This window comes from Gopherus flavomarginatus, chromosome 2 (genome assembly GCF_025201925.1).
Source record: "Gopherus flavomarginatus isolate rGopFla2 chromosome 2, rGopFla2.mat.asm, whole genome shotgun sequence".
Classification (NCBI taxonomy): Eukaryota; Metazoa; Chordata; order Testudines; family Testudinidae; genus Gopherus; species Gopherus flavomarginatus.
The window spans coordinates 278,981,103-279,006,754 of record NC_066618.1 but is presented as its reverse complement, the minus strand read 5'-3'; the positions used below and the strand labels follow the sequence as shown (position 1 = coordinate 279,006,754).

The window sequence follows — 25,652 nt, the reverse complement described above, 5'->3', positions numbered from 1 at the left end:
AAGATAGTGATCAATTGTTCTTCATGTCCACTGAAGGTAGGACAAAAAGTAATGGGCTTAATCTGCAGCAAAGGAGATTTACATTAGATAGTACAAAAAATATTCTAACTATAAAGGATAGTTAAGCACTAGAATAGGCTTCCAAGGGAGGAAACTATAGTAAAAAACAGAAGTCATCAGACACACAGATGAACACGATGTGTTGGGGAAGAGTCAACATGGCTTTTGTAAACAGAAAATTGCCTCACCAATCTATTAGAATTCTTTGAGGGGGCCAACAAACATGAGGCCAAGAGTGATCCACTCGATATTATGTGCTTGGACTTTCAGAAAGTCTTTGACAATGTCCCTCACCAAAGGCTCTTGAGCAAAGCAAGGAGTTATCAGAAAAGAGGGAAGGTCCTTTCATTGATCAGTAACTGGTTAAATGAAAGAAAACAAAGGGTAGGAATAAATTATCAGTTTTCACAGTGGAGAGATGTATATAGCAGGGTCTCCAGAGATTTGCACTGAGACCAGTGCTGCTCAACATATTCATAAATGATCTGGAAAAAGGGGTAAACAGTGAGGTGGCAAAGTTTGCAGACAATACAAAGTTACTGAGGACAGTTAAGTCCAAAGCAGACCGCAAAGAGTTATGAAGGGATCTCACAAAACTGGGAGACTGGATGTGATGGGGAAAGCATACCCCGCACTGTGCAGGAAAGGGTTAATTCCATACTATAGGCCAGTGTTTTTCACTACAAGGCCCGCGAGCCAGTGGCGGCTCCCATGGACCCTATGTGTGGCTCCCTGTCAATCGCGTTCTCTGGCAGCACAGTGGGGTTGCAGTTAAGGCAGGCTCCCTGCCTGCCCCAGCCCCATGGCACTCCTGGAAGCGGCCAGCATGCCCCCGTGGAGTAAGGGGGTGAACAGAGGTCTCTGTGCATTGCTCCTGCTTGCAAGCAACACCCCTGCAGCTCCCATTGGCCGGGAATGGGCAACTGTGGCCAATGGGAGTTGCGGAGGCGGTGTCTGCAGAGAGGGGCAGCACGCTAGCCACATGCCCCCCTCAGGGGCTGCAGGGGCACACTGGCCTCTTCCAGGAGAGGCGTGGGGCCAGGGCCACCCGAAGCAAGTGTCATCCCCTTCAGTGGGCAGGTTCTGAATAGCTCTTCTGTCACCCAACCTGCAGCCTCCCGGAGCCAGCCCCCCATGCTCCCTCCTCCACCCAAGCCCCTGCCCCAGCCCTGAGCCCCCTCCCAGAGCCAGCCCCCCATATCCTCTCCTGTACCCCAAGCAATATTACCAATAATAGTAATATAACCATATCAACCAACAAAAAACTCGGAGTGTTCAACCCGTCTGTGGTGGGTTGGTGAGGCTCTCGCATTGAAGGCTTTTTGCCGAAGTGGCCCCACACTTCAAAAATAGTGAAGTGTACTGCTATAGGCAGAGGAAGTCCCACCCCTCAGACCGCGCTGGGCATGCTCCAGCTGCTGTGCTAGTATAAAGTCGAGTTGCCCAGCTCAATCTAGGAGGTCTGCCAAGGAGGAAGGATGCTTGGTGGAGACTCCAGCCCAGGAGCCATTACAGCCCTTGCCTGTGGAAGCCAGAGATCCCAAGACACAGACTAGAGACCTGTCACCCACAGCTGACCGGCTGGAGTCAGAGCCCCAGGCAGCTGCCCATTCCGGGGAGCCTGGAGACTCCGATCTCATAGGAACTGCAATTTCAGGAAGTGCAGTAGGAAGTAGCCCAGGGAGGTGGAGTGAGTGGTATCTCCCACCCCTGTAAGGTCAGCGTGTTGTGGCTGGATTCCCTGCTGACCCAGTGGTGGACCACTCCGCTACCGTTAGGACCCTGGGCTTGGACCCAGTAGAGTTGGGTGGACCAGGTGCCCCTACCCTGGCTGCCATCCCCACTTTGGTAGTGCCCCCTAGATCTAGCCGCTAGTCCACACAGCCCTGCACTCGAGGGCCACGGTATTGACTCTGGCCTCTAGGCCACGCTGCCCTGCACTCGAGGGCCATGGTATTGACTCTGGCCTCTAGGCCATGCTGCCCTCTACTTGAGGACCACGGTATTGATTCTGGCCATAAGGCCATGCAGCCCAGAACCCATAGGCAGCCGTTTTGACTCTGGCCAGTGGGCCGCACCACTGTGAGGCCCAGGACAATCTGGTAGACTGTACCCACGGTGTCACCACACCCATGATCAACTCCAAAGGGACACAGAGTGTGCATACACCACCAAACTGGGCAAGAAAATGGCAGATGAAATTCAGTGCTGATAAATGCAAAGTAATGCATATTGGAAAACATAATCCCAACTATATATACAAAACAATGGGGTCTAAATTAGCGGTTACCACTCAAGAAAGAAATCTTGGCGTCATTGTGGATAGTTCTCTGACAACATCTACTTAGTGTGCAGCAGCAGTCAAAAAAGCGAACAGAATGTTAGGAACCCCTAGGAAAAGGATAGATAATAAGACAGAAAATATCATAATGCCACCACATCAATCCATGGTACGCTCACACCTTGAATACTGTGTGCAGTTCTGGTTGCCCCATCTCAAAAAAGATATATTTGTCCAATTCTAAGCACAAAGAGAAAAAAAATGATTAAGGGTATGGAACTACTTGGATATGAGGAGAGATTAAAAAACTGGGACTTCATCTTAGAAAAGAGAGTACTAAAGAGGGACATGATAGAGGTCTGTAAAATCATGACTGGTGTGCAGAAAGTGAATAAGGAAGTGTTATTACCCCATCACATAACACAAGAGCCAGGGGTCACCCACTGAAATTAATAGGCAGCAGGTTTAAAACAAACATATGAAAGTATTTCTTCAAACAACACAGTCGACCTGTGGAATTCCTTGCCAGTGGATGTTGTAAATGCCAAAATATAACTGGGTTCAAAAAAGGATTAGATAAATTCATGGAGAATAGTCCAACCAAAGGCTATTAGCCAAGATTGTCAGGGACGCAAACTCACGCTCTGGGTGTCCCTAAACCTCTGACTGCTGGAAGCTGGACTGGACAACAGGGGATGAATCACTCTAAAACTGCCCTGTTCTGTGCGTTCCCTCTGAAGCATCTAGCAGCGGCCACTGTCAAAAGACAGGATACTGGGGTAGATGGACCATGGGTCTGACTCACTACAGTTATTATGCTGTTATGTTGTGGAATCCCCATCACTGAAGCTTTTTAAGAACAGATTAGATATACACTTGTAAGGGATAGTCTAGGTATACTTGGTTCTTCCTCAGCATAGGGGGCTGGACTAGATGACCTCCTGAGGTCCTTTCCAGCCCTATATTTCTATGGTTCCCTGCAGATTATATTCCATGCAATTACTTGAGTAGAGAAACATGTATAACAAATGACATTTTTGGTCCCAGTGTCTCTGATGCTTATTGGTATATATATCAGTATTGAATCATGATATGTTTAATGACATGCCAGGTACTTTGGTTCATATATACCCTATTAATGGAACAAGCCAAGAGAACCTTGCATTTTCTTTTGCATTAAGTTACAAATTAGATCAAGAATGCCTCACTAAATGGGTCACATACCAAACGTACAGTTTTCAGCCAGTTTCAAATCACTCTGTATACTTACGGAACTTTGAACAGCGAAACAGATCTCCCCAAAGAGATAGAAAACTCTTCATAGACTAGAAAGAGAGAGCCGTGTTCTAGTGGTTAGCAAATTATTGGGAAAATCCTGACTCTGGGTCTTTGGACAAGTCCTTTAACCTCTGTATCTCAGCTTCCATAGATGAAAAATGGGAATAATTATTATTTAGCATTTATATTGCAGTAGTCTCTAGAAGCCTGACCAGATCAGGGCCCTATGGTGCTCAGCACTGTACAATTAAATGGTAAAGGGCAGTCCCTGCCCCCAAAACAATTTACAATTTTAATACTGACCTTCCTCACCAGGAGGAGGTGAGAATTATTAATTATAAACTACTTTGAAGGTAAAAAACATGTATGTGCTAAGTATTGTCGTTCTCTTGAGTCGCCACATCCTCCTCTGAACTCTCTGTTAACCATTTACAACACTTTAAAATTTAAATTTGAGCAATATCCTGGAGACACTTTTATAATTGGTTGGTTGGTGGCAATTGACATCTGTGATAGCCGTCCCTGGCATGTTTAAGCTGAGTGAGGAAAACAGGTGTGGCTAACTGCATTCTCATAGCCACCCCATCCACACTTGCCAACTAGGAAATTTTGCTCACCCCTTTTAATGTGATGAATAAGAAGAGTGATGAAGATACTTTCACCCTGCAAAAATCAGAGAATAGCTGATATTGTCAGGGAGCCTTCTGTCCTCTGCTACACCGGAATCCATCCTTGGATAGTTTATAAAACAGCACTCACTTTAGTTAACTGCTATTCTGCTTTAGGTAGTGTAACCCACACACTTGCAGGGTGTGGTGTGCTGTCCCATCTAGTGGCACCGAGACCACTTAGAGAGAGATAAAATGAGTCTGCTCTACAGCCTTAACTAACAGCCAGCTGGCTTCTAGCTCATGCTGTAGAGGCTCAGGCACCAAGCTCCAAGGGTCCCCGGTTTGATCCTGCCTGCTGACAACTGGGGTCTGTCAGTGTTACAGTAGCACTACCTTCCAATTCCAACAAAATATCACAGTGTAATTTGGCACCAAGTCTCTGCTCAAGAGACACTCAGTATCATAGTGTACTGGGAAAGCATGCATAGTACAGCAGCACATGTAAGGTGGCTCTAGCCATGGTATTGGTCCCTAACCTTCACAAATATCAAATTCCCTCATACAATTACAGAGCAAAACTTCTCATGTGCACACTTTATGGGTTGGCCATAGAAATGTAGCCTGGGTCTGATGTTCAAAACTCCAGAAGGAGTACTGTGAGCTCTCAGCACCTCAGAAAAATAAAGCCTGACAGCTGACACAATGCCATCCAAGATTGTCTGGTCAGCACTGTCCTGCCACCCCAATAGGGAAGGCTGCTATGAACTCCACCATCCCCAGAACTGACTGCAACTGAACATCATCATCACCAATGAGGACCAGAAGAAGGCTCACAGTGCCCTCCAAGAACAGGACCCTGGCCTTGCCCAAGCTCCAAAGGTGGAGAAATACACCCCTCTAGCTGACACCTTGATAGCTAGGGGTTACCAGGTTCAGACACACATGCTGATCATCAGAGCCCTGGGTTCATGGGACCCCAGTAACAAGCAAGCATTATGGGAATGCAGAATCGGTCAATGCTATGCTCAGCTGATGCAGCAACTCATAGTGTCGGACACCATTAGATGGTCAAGGGACATCGGCAATACCAGGAGGGATGAGCTGGAGTGCTGAAGAGAAGTTCAGCAAGGGAAGTAACTGAAATACTTCCCTGAAGGACTGTATTTTCTAAATAGACAACCTACCCTCATTCTCAATTACTGAGGGACAATCTTCACTCATTGATATATTTTGCCTTCCTCAACCAACTCTCTGTACAACTTTTCATGAGTGATGTACCCAAATACTTGGATGCTAAATATCTAAACTGTATTAAATTTATTCACCTAAATCTGGGTTATTGCTGATCATGTACTGTATCTACCATATGACTTTTAAAAACAAACTTTGTATTTGTGGATAATCCAAGCACTATATATCCAGATGTACAGACACTCTTTTCTCAACCTGTGTATTATATAATTTTAACATTAGCTTTAATAAAATTTTTAAACCTGAATTAGTCTCATTAACAGCATGAACGGCTCCTTTGCTGAAAAAGCATAAATGTCATCTTAAGGGAAAAAAAGCTAGTTACTTAACCCTTTGAACACCACTGGATGACACCTGTAAACCAGTTTCGTTTTAGGGGCTGACGACCTGGTGCTTGCGGGAGAGTTGGGCACCACAGAGGAAATATATGTGAGGAACAGGGATGTTAGAATGAGGTGCTTGTGTTGAGCAGAAGGAAGGCTTTGTAGCTGGAAGAAGAATGGGATGCTTGCCAGAGGAGTTAAGGAAATGAGCAGCAGCTGTGTGGGGTGTTGCGGGTGCTTGCCAGGGGGGTGGTTAACTGGGGGTTTTGCAAATGAGGGGAAAGGTGAAGTTCAGTGAGGGGTGAGAAGAACTGCGCAAACTAGTATATGGTACCGTACTTGCCCTTAAAGTTAAGGGCTTAGAGAAACTGGCAAACCTTTCTTTGCAATAACAGGAAAGTAAAAGAAAGGTGTTGTAAAAATGAAGTCCATGATCCTGTTATCCCAACAACTAAAATCCTGCCAGTCTGCTTCACTGGCTTCCTGTGAGACAGACAGTCTAGGTCAGAGGTGCCCAAACTTTTCCTGTCACGTCCAACCTTACCTGTAATGGAATGTGTACGCGCCACCTCCCTCCTCCGCCTCCCGGCCAGGAGTGGCATCGTGGCTGGCTCAGGGCCAGGGCCAAGGCCAGAGGCTGGAGCCACAGCTGGGGACAGAGGCTGAGCCGGGGACAGGAACGGACTGTGGCTGGGGCATGGCTGGAGCAGAGCTGGGGGCAAAATGGGGCTGGGTGGTACTCCCTCCACACATACCCCGTGGGGCTGGCTTGGGCCCTGCTGTGCCCCTCTAGATGTTCCTCCACGTCCCTCTAGGGGATGCCCCACAGTTACAGGACCACTTATGTAGGTCATCTAGTGCTTTCATTTCCTTTATGGGGTAGGATACTCTGTCAGGTGTGAAGGTGTGGTAAGCCTTCTCCTCTTAACTAGGGAAATCTGCTGACTGAGCAGTAAGGAAGGAAGAGGACTCTGATAAGAGTTACTGAGATAGCCATCTATGGAATTAAATTTAAAAAGTATTTCTTTACGAGCACCACAGACAAAAAGGGATTTAGAAGATGTCACCAATACAAATCTTGGTAGAAGTCAGGTAGGATCAAAGAAGTAGGACTGGAAGGGACCTCAATAGATCATTTAGTCCAATCTTCTGCACTCAAAGCAGGACTGAGTAATAACTAAAGCAGATGTTTGTCTAACCTGTTCTTAAAAGCCTCCAATGACAGACATTATACAACTTTCCCAGGCAATTTGTTCCAGTGCTTAATTACGCTGACAGTTAGGAAGTTTTTCCTAATGTCCAACCTAAACTTCCCTTGCTGCAATTTAAGCCCATTGCTTCTTGTCCTATCCACAGAGGTTAATGAAAACAATTTTCATCCTCCTCCTGGAAGCAACCTTTTAAGTATTGAAAACTGTTATGTCCCCTGCTCAGTCTTCTTTTTTCCAGACTAAACAAAGCCAGTTTTTTCAATCTTTCCTCATAGGTCATGTTTTCTAGACCTTTACGCATAAAAGAACTGCATGCATGAGCTCACTGAGTGCTATCAGGCTGCAGAGAAGAGGGCACAGCCTCTACCCCAAGACCTTACAGTCAACGGGTCTGATCCTGCAAATGCTTATGGGAATGAGTGCTACAGTCAGCTATGTTTGCAAGATCAGACCCTGAGCCTGACTCAGACAATACAGTATAAATATAATGCACTGGATTAAGAGTCAAAACGATTTACTTTAAAATCATCACTTACAGAGAGAATGATGTTTGAAAGCTTCATAGAAGATGCCTGTTTCACTGAGGGCTTTGAAAGGAGAGTGCTTGGCTGATACAGCACCAGCTCAGTGCTCAAGACATTGCATGTGTAAATCCCAGTACAAAAGATATGAAAATATAGCCCACTGCACATCGCTTTTCCCTTAAACATCATGCCATAAAGCACAGCCCAAAGTCCATTATGTTGATGTCAGGAGCATAACTGTATTTTTAGGCCTCAGGCATTTATTTCAGCAGGAAGGAGAGAAGAGGTTACCACAATCGGGCACCGTGCACAATCCCCCCCCCCCGCATATTAATACACAATAAAGTATAATGGAAGTGTTTCCTTTAAGTTTTTTAGAAGCAAGGGGTACAGTATCTTAAACTGCCTCATGTCGCATTAAAATGTGTTTTAAAAGATAAAGTAATAAAGTGGTTTCTATATATTTAAAAAAAATATTCAGCTGTATGCAGCTGATACAGAAACAATTCTGTATCAGCTCCGGAGAAAAGCTGTGTTACAAAAGGGAGGTGCTGAAGATGGTTCCTTTGGGATTCCATTTTAACGATCTAATTTACCAGCTAAATCTATTTAAGTTTTTATTCTTTTTATTTGGGAGTTTTATGAACACTGAATCTAGGCTGTGACAATATCTTGAACAGGCAACATGAAAGGGCAGTTCAAAGGACCAGGAGTGCAGCAGCATATTCTGCTACGGCAGCAATATGTAATGAAGCAGAATGTAATCTACAAACTAGGCCATGGCCTGAACTGGTGACTTGACGAGTGGCTGATAAATACTGACAGAGCCTGTGCACAGAGAGAGAAAGTCTGCCTCCAGTCGAGTTTGCAGGAAACTCCCCGCCACTCCTGTCAGATAAGCAGTGCAGTGAACCTTGCCTGTGGAACTCAAGTGCCTCTAGGCCCCAGGAGATAACTCTGGCCAAAAAAGCCCTGCTGGAATAGAAGGAAGAGAGACGTGCTTGTAAGGTACAGAGCTGACTCCTTAAGGGCCTGTGCAGTGAGGAGAATCAAGCCACTGGAACTTTTAAACTGGTTTGCTACCCCAGTTGAGCTCTACCTATTGCTGCATTGCCTTCAAACACAACAGGTAATACTGTGCTCTCCACTCATGAATGAAAGTAGAAATCATCTCCCCTTGTAGGCAAGATTTCAATGTTTGTTTATGCTGCAGCTGTCTTAAATCTCTGATATGCCCATTCCTCATCACAGATTTGCTATTCACTCTGCCATTAAAAGCTCGTTGGAGATCCCCTCTCCTTTAAAACTAGCTGCAGTTAGCACAGGAAAGGAATCCAAATAGGTGGCTACACCATAGCTACTAAAACAACAGCTGTTCATCTCCCATTTGACTCCATTTTCTCTCCTCCCGTATGTCTACCACTCCTTCAGTTGCATGGCTACGCTATTAGCACAGTAGGGGTAAGAGGCCTTCTTAGGGGCTCAGCACATTCTCTATGTTGCCAGCCCAAGGCCTGAGGATGTGTCAGTATGTGTTCTCCATTCTGGTGGGACATGTTCACTAAAGTAATCTCTCAAACTGTGCTGCCATCTCTTCACTAGGAGTGACTAACACACCCCCTCCCCCACCCCTTCTCTCATTCCTGATGGCCCCCCCGGCACCCCTGCCCCATCCAACCACCCCTTCTCCCTGTCCCCCGACTGCCCCTGCCACCCCATCCAACCCCCCTCTTTCCTGACTTCCCCCCCCACAGACCCCTGCTCCCATTCAACCCCCTATTCCCCCCCGAATGCCCTGACTCCATCCACACCCCCCCGAACTCCCCTGCCCTCTATCCAACCCCCCCCAGTGCCCCCTTGCCACGCTGCCTGGAGCACCGATAGCTGGTGGCACTACAGCCGCACTGCCCGGCAGGAGCTGGGCCACGCTGCCATCACCACCACGCAGCACAGAAACTGCATCAGGCCGGGCTCTGCAGCTCTGTCCGCCCAGAGCATTGCGCCAGCAGCGGAGCGAGTGAGCTGAGGCTGCAGGGGTAGGAGGGGGGACGGCAGGGGAGGGGCCGGGTTAGCCTCCCGGGCCAGGAGCTTGGGGGCGTGCAGGACAGTCCCGTGGGCCGGATGAGGCCTGCAGGCCGTAGTTTGCCCATCCCTGTTCTAGCCAGTCCTTCACCCACCCACTGGCCAGGCTGTCAGTGGCGCTGGACACTCGATCGGTATAGCACACTGGAGCCCAGAACCCCTGCGCTCAAGCAACCTGCCAGTCTCAGCCTCCCAAATAGATGTGCGCCACTGCATCCGGTTGGGTGTTAAAGTAAGCATTTAAAAGAAAAAAAATCCATTGAGCTTTTTAAGATCCGAAATTACAGCTCCTGGAAAACTCACCAAACTGCTAAATATCACAGAGTTTGACAGCTTTATATCTCTCTCACCAGTAACGGCCTAGTGCTGATCTGCCTGTGTCAATCAGGTCTAGCTCCAGTGAAGCCTATGGAGGTACATCAGTGCAACTCTAGTGCAAGCAATCCTTAGTTAGTCACAAAGGCACAATCACCCAACCAGAAAGGTCTTGAAAGAGATACTTCCAGATTCTCACCATATACATGAAATTTACACTTCAGGGTTTCAGCACAGACAAGAGGAGTAAGTAGCTTTGAATCCTTTCTAAATAAAGTAAATGCCAGTATGCTAGAGTAGTGGACCAAACCACTGCAGAATCATCACAGTAAGTAGCTATGTGTTTAGACCATTGCTATAGAATGCTACAGGGATTCTTTACTTTTACAATATGGGCTGAGGCCTTGATGAAGGGAATGCACAGTTATGACGTTTTTTTTGCCTGCATACATCCACCTGAGCATTCGCTCTGTTTGTCTACTTGCATGTTTTTTTAATGCCTAGCAAGCACTAAGGGCCTGATCCCGTCTCATGGAAGTCAGTTAGAATTTTTCCATTGAATTCAGCTGGTGCAAGATCAAATACCATATGCATATTACTGCAAAACATAGGAAACAGGCTGTCCCCCTTTCACAGATTCATAGATTCTAAGGCCAGAAGGCACCATTGTGATCATCTAGTTCAGAGGTGAGCAAACTATGACACATCCAGACCGCCAGCCTATTTAATCCAGCCCTTGAGGTCCTGCTGGGGAGTGAGGTCTGGGGCTTGCCCCACTCCTGTGCTCCAGCTGGGAAGCAGGGTCGGGGGCTGCTCTGTGTGCATGTGGCGGCTCCATGAGGCTCCCAGAAGCAGTGGCATGTCCCTCCTCCGGCTCTGCACACTGCCCCTGCCCCAAGTGCTGCCCCTGCAGCTCCCATTGGCTGGGAACTGCGGCCAATGGGAACTGAAGGGGTGGCACCTGCGGACGAGGTAGCATGCAGAGCCACCTGGCTGTGCCTCCGTGTTGATGCCAGAGGGGGGACATGCTTGCACCCAGTTTACCAAGTGATCCAGATCGCTCTAAATCAGTGCGTCATTATTTACCTCGTCCTCGTCATTATTTACCACTCCCCCAATTTCTGTGTCATTTGCAAACTTTATCAGTGATGATTTTATGTTTTCTTCCAGGTCATTGATGAGGATGTTAAACAGCGTAAGGCTATTAACAAGGGACCCCACGGAAACACACATGCTTGATGATAAGTCCTCTTTTACAATGACATTTTGAGACCTATTAGTTAGTTCCATTATACCTATTAGTTAGCTAGTTTTAAATCCATTTAACGTGTACCTCGTTTTTTAATCAAAATGTCATTGGGTACCAAGTGAACCACGTTACAGATGTCTAAGAATATGACTTTAATGCTATTACTGATTATCTTTATTAACCCAACTTGTAATCTTATGGAAAACGCTATCAAGTTAGGTCGACAGGATCTGTTTTTCATAAACCCATGCTGATTGGCATTAATTACATTACCCTCCTTTAATTCTTTATTAACAGAGTCCTGTCTTAAATGCTCCATTATCTTGCCTGGGATCGATGGCAGGCTTGACAAGCGTATAATTGCCCAGGTTATCTGATTTACCCTTTTTAAAAATAAATGGCACATTAGCTTTCTTCCAATCTTCTGGAACTTCCCCAGTGCTCCAAGACTTATTGAAAATCAACATTAACCATCCAGTGAGCTCCAGCTCTTAAAACTCTTGGATGCTGATTTAAAATACTCTAACTTTAGTAGGTTCTGTTTAAAATCCTCCAGAGATACTAGTAGAATGGAAAGAGTGTTATCATCACCATATGAGGCACTCCACTAGTACTGGAGGGGAAAGCTTATTCATGGTGACTCAGTCTCATGTTTCAGCCTCTTTGGCCCACCAGAGAAACTGCCAGAGAAAAATGTAGAAACCCATTAAATGGTTTAGCACAAAACCAAAAATCCACTTCCTCCTTCAGCAAAAAATAATAATAATAATAAATAATAATAATAATACGTTTCTTCTCACTCACAATTACATTTTGAAAAACGCAGCACAATTCCCTGTAATACTGGATCTTATGACTTTTACTGTAGTGGTTCTCAACATTGCATTCTCTCTTCCCTCCTACACACATAAACCTCCTAAACCTGCAATGTGGTACTGTGAAAAGCTACTAGGTTAAATTCAGACATGGCAGTGCTGATTGGGAGTCAGACTGTGCTGAATGGAGTTGCAGACTGGTTTTAGACTTTTCAGTGGGAGGATTGTACTTTGGGCAGTGTAGAAATGAAAACATGCCAGATTTGTTTAGATCTGACTGAGTGATGACTAATATTGACAGTAAAAACTGAGAAAACTCAGACTATTATTGTACCCCAGTGTGTGCACAGTGTATTTATAAAATACTAGCCTGATTTGCTTCAAAGCAAAATCAGTGCTAAACACAAATTAACCAATGCAAAATTTCATGGTTGCATCACATGGGACTAATTATGATGCAAATCACGTGAGACGCACAACGGGGGAGTGTGACAGAACTCAGTTTCCCTAATGCACAGTTGGAGTCATAGTCATAAGCAGTCCATTCTCTAGAAAACCAACCCTGACTGACTTCCACACTCGTGTTAGCTGATGCCCTGAAGGAGCAGTCACTTGGAGGATAGTGCTAGCAAAGGTTACCTGTGGAACACTTCATTGTCATGCTGTTGGTGTTATTGAAGCAGATCTCTGCGGTGGGTCTCTTTTCCCAGTGCTGCTGAAGATTATGCATTAAGTATTCTCACTGAATGAGCTATTCCTAAATAGCCAAGAGAAACTGATCTAGAAACACAGGCATTGCCAATCAAAAAAGACCAATAATGTTCTACTTAGCACTCTATCCTGTCTCCAACAGTGGATTATGTCAGAAGCTTCAGAGGAAAGTGTAAGCAATCATCATAAATACCTACAACAATGCTTTAAGCTGCATTCTTCGCCCAGCTGTTGGGTGCTCATGGTATTATCATCTGATACAGGGAAACAGAATTCTGATCTCTGATCTTGGGTACTTAGGCTATGCCTATACTTCAACAGCTATCACAGCACAGCCGCACCATTGTAGTACTTCAGCACAGACACTCACTACAGTGCCGGGAGCGCTTCTCCCGAGGCTGTCGTTAATCCATCTTCCCGAGAGGCAGTAGCTAAGGCCTTGGCTACACTGGCACTTTACAGCGCTGCAACTTTTGTGGTCAGGGGTGTGAAAAAACACCCCCCTGAGCACTGCAAGATACAGCGCTGTAAAGCCTCATTGTAATCAGTGCTGCAGCGCTGGGAGTGCGGCTCCCAGAGCTGCAAGCTACACCCGTAGAGGATGTGTTTTACATGCAGTGCTGGGAGAGCTCTCTCCCAGCGCTGGCGCTCCGACCACACTCACACTTCAAAGCACTCCAGCGGCAGCGCTCCCGCAGCGCTGCCGTGGCAGCGCTTTGAAATTTCAAGTGTAGCCATACTCTCTGTCAACAGAAGAATTCTTCCATTGACCTTGCGCTGTCTACACGGGGGGGGTTACGTCACCTTAACTATGTTACTCGGGGTGTGGATTTTTCACTTCCCTGAGCGACGTAGTTGGGTTGACTACTTTTTAGTGTAGACCAGGGCTCAGTTTCTCTTTACAGAACTACACTCTTTGTAATAGAGCAGACTTCTGCAGAAACTTAGGCTAGGTGTACACACTAAAAAGTTAGGCTGATCCAAGTACGTCACTCAGGTGAATGAAAAATTCTGACCACACCCTGAGCAACGTAGTTAAGCTTTCCTAACGCGATGTACACATTGCTAGGTCGATGGAAGAATTCGTCCATTGACCTAGCTACTGTCTCTTGGGGAGGTGGATTAACCATAGCAACAGGAGAACCCCTCCTGTCACCGGAGTGAGTATCTACACTGAAGCACAACAGCTGTGCCACTGTAGCAGTTTAAGTGTAGAGACAGCCTAAGTCCATACGCTTATTACCCTTAATGTGAAATAGTATTGCTGGAATATTCTAGAGTTTAGACCATGACTTTGTATTACAAGCTGGCAAAATTCTAACCCTGCTGTGAACAGATTCTACATATTTTATTTAGTTGGAATTGACACCCTTCTGGGGAGGTTACATTTGAATGACAAAGGCCTAGTCTACAGTGGAAATTCTGGTTGGGGAACTGGCACAAATTATTCATAGAATAGAATCATGGGGTTGGAAGGGACCTCAGGAGGTCATCTAGTCCAACCCCCTGCTCAAAGCAGGGCCAATCCCCAGATTTTTACCCCAGTTCCCCAAATGGCCCCCTCAAGGATTGAACTCACAATCCTGGGTTTAGCAGGCCAATGCTCAAACCCCTGTGCTATCCCTCCCCCACACTATAAGCACTTTTATACTGGTATAATTGCATCTACACAAGGTCTTTTACTTGTATATCTATGCCAGCAAAAAAACAAAAACAAAACACTCCACAACCTTGACTGACATAGCTAGGCTGGCAAAACTTTCTAGCATAGATCTGTCCTAACAAACAACAAAAACATGAACCTTAGGACTTATCTCCACTTACCGGGGGATCAACACACATGATCAATCCACCGGGGGTTGATTTAGCGGGTCTAGTGTAGATCCGCTAAATCAACCACCGATCGCTCTCCCATCAACCCAGCACACTGTAGACACTGCAATGAGTTGACCTACGGTACGCTGACTCCAGCTACGTTATTCTCGTAGTTGGAGTTGCGTAACTTGGGTCGATTTAGCCTCATAGTGTAGACCTGCTGTTAGTCTAAGCTTTCTTCCCAAGGCTGGCTGATCCCTGGGTTTCCCTGCAGACACCTCTCTATTCCTGCCCCCTAGCCTTTCCGCTCAGAGCTCCTCTGACCTCCCTTCTATCCAGGGTAATACAGTTAACAAGCCAGACCTGCCAGGAGTCAGCAGTTATCAGTCAGCATCACATTACCCAGGAGGGCTCCAAAACTTGCTAACAGGGTGAACAGAAGAGCCCTACCACTCTGTTGCATACCTTCCCCCAGAGCAATCGCTCTGACACCATCCCCTGACTGTTTCATCAGCAAGCTGAACAATGGAACTTTGGAACAGTGGAACAGGAAAGAACCTGACCTTTCTTCCCAAAATCTTCCTTCCCTCCCTCCCATTCTACACCACTACTGACAACACGTGTAACTCAGACCCAGGCCATCTTTGGATCCTCCCTCGCCTGCACCCCTCACATCCAGGTAGCACACAAATCCTGTTGCTTTCCCCTCCACATTATTTCCAAAATCTAACCACATTGTTAAAGCCCCAGTTCAGGCCTTGGTCATTTCCTTTCTTGGCTACTGCCGACCCCTCTCTGGTTACACACAGCATCCCACTCTGATGCACTCAAAAGCACAACGGCTAGGATAATCATCCTTCCTTGTTAGTCACGGTCACCAAATCACCTTCCAAGTCCCTCCACTGACTCCCCCTGTTTCACTACATTAAGTTCAAACTGTTAATCCTCACTTTTAAGGCTCTTGCCCCTCCATAATTGTCAGCTCTTGTTTGTTATCATCTCGGCACTTGCCTCCTCCATTCCACCAGCAAATTGAACCCTCTTCCATATGTCTGTCAGCTTCTCTCACAACAATCTCCAGGCCTTCCTTCCATGCTGGCCCTTAGGCATGGAATGCTTTCCCTTATTAATTTGCAAAGCCACTACCTGATGCTCTTTTAAATGCCTCCTAGAGACCCACCTTTGCTACAAGACCACTGAGTTTGCTTCTGTGGTAGCAGCCTTTTACTTAATTTATTTTTGTAAAACAAAAATCTCCTCTCTTGGAGCTATCAGGAATGGTACAAGAATTAACCTATGTAACTGTGCGATCTTCTAAATTAACCTTGTCCTTCCCTGCCCACCTTTCCTTCTTTTGTCTGTCAGAGTCAGCTTTTGAGACACTTCTCAATTCAGAGGGTAATATGGCAAAGGGACTGACACTGAGTACGTTTTTACAGCAGCTACAAATATATATATATATATATATATATATATATATATATATATATATATGATATAAAAGGCTATAAGATGAATCAATGTTCAGCATGTAGATAAGAGGTGTGGTATCAGATGTAACAAAGGTTTTTAGTGCTTGTGCGATATTAAGCAAACATAGTAAAAGATCACTTAAAATAGTCAATGGGGAAAGAAAAATAAAATAAGAGAGACCGTGAGAGTCTATTTTTCTTCCCTCGTTGTTTATTTTATGTGATCTTATAATTAGCATAAATGGGAAGGACAGTGGTCTAATAGAGTAGAGCAGGAAATGCAGGATTCCTAAGTTCTTGCCTTGGTTTTGTCACTGACTTTCTAGAAGGTCTTTGGCAGGTCTGAACGTCTTTGCACCTTGCTTTGCTCATATGGAAACTAACTGGGTTTAATAATGTTTGCCTCTCACTGGGCTATTTCATTTCTATAACACTTATTATGAACGTGACAGATGTTAATCAAGTTGCTTTGGACGTTGCTCACATACGAAGACGACAAGGGTGGTATAAAAACCTACATAGAATGAGGAGGATGGTCCAGGGCTAGGGCACTAGCCTTAGACTTGGCTCAATTCCCAGCTCCGTTACAGTCTTCCTGTGTGGCCTTAAACAAGTCAGTTTCTTTCTCTGTGCCTCAGTTCCCCAATGATAAATGCAGATAACAGCACTTCCCTACCTCATGGGGTTGTGGCGAGGATAAATGTATAAAACTGAGGTGCTCAGATACAACAGTGTTGGGGACCAGAGAACTACTTAAGATATCTAGAACACAATGGAATCTTCTGAAGATGTCAAAGCACTTTACAAAGAAAATTAATTAACATCCTAATAATTATATGTGTGATATAAAAGTATGTAATATAAATATGTTATCTATGAAACTCATATTATATAGAATTACTCATGTTATGTTTCCTTATTATATTATTTGTCACACACACACACACACACAAGTTCTCCAGAGCAGCTTTTTTATATAAAAAGCCCAGAAACTTTTGATACTATGTAGATCAGGGATTGGCAACCTTTGGCACATGGCCCATCAGGGAAATCCGCTGGCAGGCCAGGACAATTTGTTTACCTGCATCGTCTGCAGGATTGGTTGATCACAGCTCCTGCTGGCTGCAATTCGCCATTCCAGGCCAATGACCAGATTCCCCAATTTTATAGGGACAGTCCTGATTTTTGGGTCTTTTTCTTATATAGGCTCCTATTATCCCCCACTCCTGTCCCGATTTTTCACATTTGCTGTCTGGTCACCCTAAGCAGCAGCCAGCACATCCCTCGGCCTGCGCTACTTCCCGCAGCCCCCATTGGCCTGGTACAGCGAATTGCAGCCACTGGGAGCCACGATCAGCTGAACTTGCAGACGCTCAGGTAAACAAATCGTCCTAGCTCACCAGCAGATTTACCTGATGGGCCGCGTGCCAAACATTGCCGATCCCTGATGTAGATGATGAAAAATATAAAATAATATAATTCATAAGAAGGGTTTTTAATTATTTTTTGGACTTGGTTCTCTGTTATTGTCTCCCCTGTAGAATATCTGGTTCATTAGTGAACACAGGTGCTCACCTTAAAAAAAGATTCACTCCAGAGTCTGATCTGGATACAGCAATTGCCACCAGTAAAAGCTGATGGAGTGAGGGGGAAGCATTCAACCTGACACATAAGGAACATGAAGCAAACAAAATCAGAATGATCTCATCAGGCAGGTTCAGGTAAAAAGAGGAATTCCAGCTACAAAGAAATGTTTAGTAAATGCTATCATACTGATATGTCCTTATGTAGTGAGTTGACATTACATACCAAAGAAGAGACAACCTTCAATTGCAGAGTGTAACTGCAGATTTGCATTACATTTGCTTTGTGTCTGCGGAACAGGCTTACATTTCCTTACAACTAATGAATTACAGTGATTTTTAGGGAGCTGACAGTTCCGGGGAAAAAAATGTGACTCTGAAATATCCTTCACTGCTAACCCTTTCTAGTAGTAATTGTAGTAGTTCTTACTCTAGCTTGCCAGAAGCATAGTTTTCATTAAATATTAAAAAGCTATTTGTTAAAATAATGTTACCATAGCAACTAGAGAAAGCTAAAATACTGTGCTGCTGACTCACAGCATATTAATCAACCACTAGCTATTATTTAATGAGAGCCCCCTGCAAGGTCTTACAGTAACGACAGAGTTGATAAGAATACAGCAGTCACTGAATCAATAGTCCCTGAGCACTGCGATCATCTGTGGTCGCTTTGGTTCTGGACTCTGACCTTTTTGTTATGGCTAATGCCTGTTGCATTTTCTTCTCATGTTGGGGACAGACACTGAGTGCTTTTGGAGTGTGCATCGTAGACCCTATTAAATAGGTACTACATAATGAATGGGATGGTATAGAGATTTTACTGGCATAAATTTGGAATGGCTGCTTTACTCACAAGTGATGAAGGCATGAATAAACTATGCAGATTATTCTAAATGAGTGCTCATGAAACCTTTAGCTCACACCACATAACCATGTATGTTGTACCATACGTCACAGAAAATCTATTTTAGCAAAGTCTGAAAAAAATATTAGGATTATTTCTTGTAGTAGATGCCTGAAGTTACCATAATCCCAGGGTTCCCAAACTTCGTGTCGGCATGACCCCATTTTAATGAATTATTGCCTCCCAGAACCCAGGCAGCATGGAAGACACCATTCTGTAGAGCAAAATGGCATCTTCTGCACAGTGTGACCTCACCCGCACTGCATGTGCAAGATCACATGCATGGAGCACTCCATTTTGCCCTACGTAATAGCATCTTCCACACAGCATGACCTTGTACATATGGTGCAGGTGAGGTCATGCTGTGCAGGGGATGCCTCTTCATAGTGCAAAATGGTGTCCTCGCATGCACCATATATCAGGATCATGCTGTGTGGAGCAAAATGGCTTCCTCCACACATTAGGGATTGCCAGGATCCCATCTGTTGATGGCGCAACCCTATTTGGGGTCACGGCCCACAATCTGAGAACCACTGCCATAAATCCAACTGTGCAGGGCTCAGAGGGCGAAAAAAATTAAATCTGGTAAAGGCAAACCCCTTTCAAAACTAGCCTGGAAGAGTTTTTTTTTTTTTTTTTAAATACATAAAAATGTTACCACTTTTAAGTTTGATATCTAAGCCCCTTCCAGGCACTGGGCTCCATTGGAAAGATAGGAATTTGAGTGTTACCTTTCCAATTGCATAAAGCTCATATTTTTAGCTTTGCAGGATCCCAACATACCATATTTTACAGCTATGATATTTTACAGAGAGGAAAATAAGCCCCTGGCTCAGGACAGAATCTCACTTATCCTGAGCATGGTGCAGGTAAATTTTGGGGCATAAATTCCTTATCTGGGAGGAAAAGGCTAAAACTTTTCTCACTCAGGTTGTTTTATTGAAAAAATGGTGGAGTTTGAAGCTGCTCCAGGGCTTGGGATGTTAGAATAAGTCTTGGGAAGATGGGTTAGGAAGCAAGCAATACAGACATAGGCCTGTAATAAATTTATTTGTCACAGCCCTGTGCAATTTATCACACGGATATCGTCATGTGTGCAATGACCTTTGAAAGACTGCCCACTGGGCAATCACATTTGAATCACCTTCCCCCTTTCCCATGGGTGAAATCCTGGCCCCATTAAAGTCAATGGAAGTGTTACCACTGACTTCACTGGTCAGGATCTTACCTATGTGTCATACCAGTAGAATTTGCTGCAGGGATTCTTACTGAATCAGAAATTCTAATCCCATGGTAATGTTCAGTCTGGGGGGAGGATGAAAACTTAGGCTTTATTTAAAAACCCATACCAAGCTGTGGGCAAAAAGATGATTAGGTTTCATGCCTTTTTAAAAAAAATGGAAAATACATAAATTAGTAATTAACCAGAAGAATGTGATTAATATAACAGCTTTTGGATGCCAGCTTTGGTTCGTTGCTGCTTTGTTTGGGTGTTGTAGGCTGTGACTATGACAACCACAAGCAGTTCTTGGATTGATGCAATTCATGGCATCCTGCTGAATGAAAACTGCCCCTCCCCCGTAACAGTTAAAAACTTTTTTTTTTTAATGATTTTTTTTGTTCCTTTTCTTTTAAGCACTGTAAGGCCCTGATCTACTGGGTAGGATCTGGAGATACTAATAAGATGTGTGGCATATCAAAACCTAGAAAGAACAGAATAGTGGATTTCAGCCTTACAACTGTCAAGGGAGAAGAGCTAGGCCAATGGTGAATGCTTTGGAAACTCTGACCCCGACATGTATGAGATCGAATGTAATTTAATAGCAATAAGGAATAAGTCTCCTCTTCATCCTGCCATGGCGAGAACTGTGTGATCTAATAGGTGCCTTCCATTTCTAGTTACTATGATCTCTGGTCTCAAGTTCTCAGGTCAAACAAGGGTAGCTTTATTTAAGCTTGGACTCTCTGGAGATAATACATAGGGGAGAGTGAGGGGAATTATTAGGTGTGTTCAGTTTTTTAAAGAAATTCAGTACACGGTCTCCACCCAGTACTACTCGGGCAATGGTTTGACATAGCACAGGGAATATCTGCCTATTAATTGATGATGTTTAGAGAGGTGGGCTTTCTGGTGAAAGTGCAAATGAACATCTTAGCCTTCAAGAAACTCCACAGTTGGAGCTGAATCTTTCAGTTCACATAAAAGAGGAGAGGAAAGCCCAGCAAACCGCTGTCACGTGACCACATTTTGCACAGTCATTATTGTGCTCACTCAGTGAAGTTTCTCCTTTGCTTTGTTTGTCTTTAACGTGGTTACAGACGGTTAGCAAGCTCAGGACTGAATACAAAACCACCCCAACCTTTTCAGTTAGTGAACAGTCAGCCGCAACAAACATCTCCTTTATATGACCTATAGATAATCAGGAAGTTTGTGTCATACACAAAATCACTACATCCTGAATCCGATACTAGAAGGGCCAACATGCATTTAAAACAAACCACACACTATGAAGTCAACCGATCATCACAAAAGAAGTTGGCTGAAGTCAACACATGGACTTCAATGGACTTCTGATTTACAGTGGTGTATCTGAGATTAGGCCTCTCGGGCACATCATTAGCTGTTGGGTAACTAGGAAAGAGGATTTTCTCATTGTTATAATCGGGGTGAATCTCTGATTTATCTGAACATGTAGAAAACACCAGGGAACAAATTCAGAGGTGAGTCTTCAGTGAGATTGCTAAGTGGGTATGAATCTAACAATGTGTAACTCACATTCCCTTACACAGGATTTACTCTGAGTTTTGCCCCAGGTCCGCACTTCAATACACAGGACCCAGGTTTGGTCGTTGAGCCCTGTACCAGGCAAGATGCTGAAACACTGTGGTGGCTTTGTGCTCAGTTCCTGGATGGACCCTCAGATCTTTCTTAAGCAGCTTGTCTGGGTGACCTCTGGGGCAACATAGACAGCTCTTGAGGGAGGAAAGGAAGGGACAAAAGACGGGCAATATCTAGCTCTGCTTGGCTTAGGGAAAGCTTGCCATGAGGAAAGGCAGGGTAACTGAAAGAGAGAAAAAAAAACGGTGAAGGGATATTAAAGGATTTTCCTTCCCCTGGACCCCTCAAAAATCTCACCAGGTTGAACATGACAATTACACTTAAAACGTATCTCTGAATAACTAACCATATGGCCCTTAGGCACTGGTAACTACCGGAAACTACTGAAAGGAAATGCAGATCGCAAAGGTGCAGAAACTCAACTCTTCCAGCTCCAGTTTCTCCCCCACCTCTCGAGCAGTATCATTTCCCTCAGTCAGTCAGGGGAACTCTGCTGCAGACATTTTGCATTCCCCAGTGCATCACTCTCTTCATTCACACTTCCGTCCAACAGGATTTAATGTGCCAGTATATAAGGAGACAGTAGCTGGGAATTTTACAGTCTGCTCTTACTATGCTGCAGTGAGCACATCACACTGCAAATAATTTTATGGCCTCATGAGAATAATGCACACCAATTACCTGGGTGGCTTCCAAGTGGTCTGTTATCTCAGTTTTATTCTTCAATCTCTCAACACTGCTGTGATATACTAGTGGCACATACAGGCTGCACTCCTCATTCAAAATCATCCCTTTACTTTGGTCTGACTTAGAAGATGGATATTGTTCAACTTGAGCTACCAGCCAAGTTTTGAAGAGTGAGCAGGCAAATACGAGTGAGTCTCCTCCTCTTCCAGCTGCACCCACTGGCCAGTTTATTCCACTTATTTAAGCTAACACTACACTAGAATTCGTAAGAGGGGCCCCAGAAATGCTGAAGAGCAGGATTCTTGCCAGTTTCAATACTGATACCTTAGAAGAAGTGTGTCTAAAGGAACAGCTGTGGAGGGAAGGACTGCCTTGTGAACCTTTGGAGAAGCGGTTTGTTACTGTACAGGAAAGATGCAATTCCAGGATGTGAGTTTTATAAATCTCCTTAAAGAGAAAAAAAAAAACCACCACCAAAGACAAACAAAAGGCCCCCCACAACCAATGTTCAAATGTATGAATTTAATTTTCAAAACAAATTAACGTTACTTTTCAAGCTAGGTGAATAAACAACTTTGAAGTGGCCCTCTAACCCATGGTTATGTTCAGAAAGAAACACTAGGTAAAGATGGCATCTTCCTAATACATTTATCCCCTGTGACTATCCAGTCATATCTGCTGAATTTACTGACACAAACAAGCTCTACTCTTGCTGGCACTGCACAGCCAACAGGGCTGCAGGCAAAGGAGCTGGATTCTGGTCTGGCTCACGCATCAGAAGCAGAATGGCCTCTGTTCTGACTGCAGAGTCTTAGCTACTGACTGAAAGAACACAGGCAGATTTTCAGAGCTTAGGGGGCATTGGAAACACTGGTAGTTTAGATAAAATCATTTTTTATTCAACTGGAGAATGTGCCCTATGGAAGTTATCAAGGAGAATAAAAAAATCCCCTGATAACTCAGAGTCACTTTTCTAACAATAACTGCACTTTAAAAATAGATTCTCTTCCAAAATATTTGCCTCTTTATGCTTACCTTTAACATTTCACAAATGACTGAAACAGAGGGTTTTCTATTGCAGAATTGCTACTCTATACCTACATTTTTCAATTCCCAAATGACTGCTAGGTATTTTAGTGACCATTTCTTTTCTCAGCACAGCTGGAATCGGTCTCTTTCTCTCTTTCGTTAGCAAAATATAGTCCTTACTACTTTCTTCCCTAAATGGTTTCAGTTTGCGGTCTCATTCTGCTCTCTCTGTGACCCATCCTTGCAAAGGGATTATTTCCACTGAGACAAAATAAAATGGGATTGTATTTCAACTTGAAGTCCTGCTCATTTGGAAGTAATAACAGGCATCACTGTAGGGTGTGGATAAAAGATAGGTTTACCTGGATCTTGCCCATATTAGTGCCCAAGACCACAAATTACAACATAAAAATAGAGAGCAGACTAACGGCTTTTACTGCTGCAAACTCGCCCCTCTCTGCACCAAGCACATACGTATCCCAGAACAATGCCACACTAAACCCTGGGTCTGGCACCTAGATCCAGCTAGTATTTTGCTCTCCACCTTCAAAACTGTATTGCCTAAATGGAGAGCAAGGGTAGGCACTCCTCTTACACCAACATAAATCTGGATCCCAGTGCATCCTGGAGAAACAGCATGTGAATGGCTGGATCTGACCCCGAGATCCTAGAGTTTTTGGCCCCAATTTCCCTCCTGGTATTTGCGCTTCTCGTTGTCCCAGTCCTCTACACTTAGCTAGATCCAGCAGGATCTAGGTGTCAGACCTGTGGTTTAATGGTGCTGTTGCTCTGGGACACACTGGGTCTGTTTTTTGGGGAGCAGTAGGAACAACTAGACCAGTTGTCTATTTCGATGATACAATTGGCATCTTAGGTACAAATGTCATCAGAATCCTGATAGAGTCGTTTTTTCCCTTTTCCCTTCAGAATATGCAGATTTTCCACTAAAGAAGAATTCTGAACTTAGATCTCCAATGACATGAAAATCAACATTTCACCTGTCTGTGGCACAGCAAATAAAACAACAAATGAGTTTTGGATAGTGCCATGGCTCCATTTTGTTGTCCCTTTTCTCAGTTAAACACATCCATGTGGTTTATGTCTTCAGCAAGGCTATTATTCAGCCTATACGGTAACACAATATGGACCTTATTTTGTGATTTACCGGACATTTCAAAAATCACACAACAGTGGATTTTCTCACTGTACAAAATCTCTTAAATAAAGGCACTTTAACTTTCATTTTCAGTCTTCTATCTCCTTCCTTCTGCTTGACCAAACCCAGATTTCTCATTTTAAACAAAAGAGAAAATGCTACTCACCAGTAACCTATCCCTTACATCAGTGCTCCTCAAGCCACCTGATGTGTGGTACTGGCATTTTTTTCCCTCAATGTGCCAGGGACCAATGCCACATTATTATCCTATTCGACGCTCTTATGAGGAAACTCGCCGTGGACCAGCAGGCGATGGCTCGCGGACTGGCACTGGTCCGCGGTCCACCACTTTGAGAAGCACTGCCTTACATCATGGGATTATTAGTATTTTTAACCACACTGAAGACAGGAAGAACTTCAGACACCTACAGGGGTTGGGAGGGAATAAAAACCTAACTAATCAGAAGGAAGGGAGAAAAAGCAAACACCCACCCCAATTCTCTGACCAGCAAGTAAATCAAAAATCAGAGCAGGGTGAGTGACAATAGTTTTTTCTGGCTAACCATTAGAGTGCTAGACCAGAAGGCTTGTAGTTCAGTTCATATGGAGGTAGCATTATTTACCTGGGAGGTGTCTGGAACAAGATTTCATATTGCCTAAGCTGAGCAGACAGTGGAAACCTATCATACATTCTGGAATCCTAAAACATTGCTGCTAATTGTGTATTCTGAAACTAATCCCCAAAGGTCCACCAGCAATAGACACGTTTCTTCAAAATACAATCTGCTCTGCTAGCTCATGGGGAGATGGCATCTTGACAAAGAGGTCAGACATCCAGGGTGTGGTGGAACTTTGGGGAGGTAGTGGCACCTGCTGACAGAAAGTCCTGCTACCATTTTCCCCAACAGACAGACTCATCTGATGTGCCCCAAATGTTATAGTTTGCTTTACCTATCTCCGTTTCTTACCAGAACAAAGATAGGGTAGGGAGGGCAAGTCCTGTTTTCAGCAGCTGTAGCAATAGCCCTCACGATAAAAGCTCAGCGTGACTCAGAAGGGGTGCGTGTATCTGGGAGACAGACAGACAGTCAACCCTTGAGCCTGTAGAGTAAGCTGGGTTTGGAATGAGGTATGAGGTAATGAATAATCATGGGAGTGGTAAGAGCAAGAAGAATCATAGAATATCAGGATTGGAAGGGACCTCAGGAGGTCATCTAGTCCAACCCCCTGCTCAAAGCAGGACCAATTCCCAGACAGATTTTTGCCCCAGATCTCTAAATGGCCCGCTCAAGGATTGAGCTCACAATGCTGGGTTTAGCAGGCCAATAGTTTAAGAGATGGGATTGAAGGACATTTGTCATTTCAGTCAGTAAAGAGAGAACCACCTGCACTTTTAACTCAATCTGAAGAATTTGGACAGAAACTTCAGACTGTCTTGCATAGGCATTTGTATGGA

The 25,652-nt window shown here is 44.5% G+C and overlaps 1 protein-coding gene and 1 long non-coding RNA gene across 7 annotated transcripts in view; one reads left to right on the top strand and one right to left on the bottom strand.

The window, feature by feature from the left end:
* ZHX2 (zinc fingers and homeoboxes 2) overlaps window positions 1-25,652 on the bottom strand; it is a 115,977-nt gene that overhangs the window by 44,866 nt on the left and 45,459 nt on the right. For 2 of the 6 annotated variants that reach the window (XM_050940794.1, XM_050940795.1), the window contains exon 1: window positions 7,552-7,813. The exons of the other annotated variants lie outside the window; for them this stretch is intronic. The gene's annotated coding sequence lies outside the window, so the exon portion shown is untranslated. Of the gene's footprint in view, window positions 1-7,551; window positions 7,814-25,652 lie in introns of those variants that run through there. 6 annotated transcript variants of the gene reach the window in all.
* On the top strand, window positions 8,084-24,488 carry LOC127045452 (uncharacterized). Its single transcript, XR_007772724.1, has 3 exons — window positions 8,084-8,668; window positions 17,540-17,719; window positions 23,968-24,488. It is a non-coding gene; the product is annotated as an uncharacterized LOC127045452 (long non-coding RNA).